Below are 948 nucleotides of genomic sequence, written 5' to 3'. Positions count from 1 at the left end.
CAGACATCTGCACCTCTTCACGACTCTCAGTATTATCTTCATCTTCCAGCTTCTCAGTATTATCATCATTCTTCAGGCTTTCAGTATTAGCCTTACCTCCAGGCTCTCAGTGTTATCCATATCATCCAGGCTTATGTGTCATCCTTGTCCTCCAGGTTCTCAGCATTATCCTCATGCTCCAGGCTCTCAGTATCATCCTCACCCCCTGGGCTCTCAATATCATACTCATTCTCCAGGCTCTCACTATCATCCTCATCCTCAAAACCTTCAGATTTGTCGTCATCCTGGAAGGCTTTAAGCATTGTTCTCATCCTCCAGTCTCTCCATATCATCCTAGTTCTCAAAGCTCTCAGTCTTACCCTCATCCTCCAGGCTTTCGGCATTATCCTCATCCTCCAGACTCTTAGTGTTATCTTCATCCTCCAGGTTCTCAGTATTACTTTCATCCTCCAAACACTCAGTAGTGTGCTCATCCTTCAAGCTCTATGCATCATCATCATCCTCCAGGCTCTCAGTATTATCCCCATCCTCCAAGTCCTCAGTATCATCCTTATGTTCTGGTTTCTCAGTATTATTATCAACCTCTAGGTTCTCAGAAATATCATCATCCTCCAGGTTCCCAGTAATATCCTCATCCTCCAAGCTTTAAGCATTATCGTCACCATAAAGGTTCTTAGTATTATCCTTATCCTCCAGGTTCTCAGTATTATCCTTATCCTCCAGGTTCTCATTATCATCCTTATCCTCCAGGTTCTTAGTATTATCCTTATCCTCCAGGTTCTCAGTATTATCCTTATCCTCCAGGTTCTCAGTATTATCCTTATCCTCCAGGTTCTCATTATCATCCTTATCCTCCAGGTTCTCAGTATTATCCTTATCCTCCAGGTTCTCATTATCATCCTTATCCTCCAGGTTCTCAGTATTATCCTTATCCTCCAGGTTCTCATT

This window comes from Panulirus ornatus, chromosome 10, assembly GCF_036320965.1.
Source record: "Panulirus ornatus isolate Po-2019 chromosome 10, ASM3632096v1, whole genome shotgun sequence".
Classification (NCBI taxonomy): Eukaryota; Metazoa; Arthropoda; class Malacostraca; order Decapoda; family Palinuridae; genus Panulirus; species Panulirus ornatus.
This window is presented reverse-complemented; position numbering follows the sequence as displayed.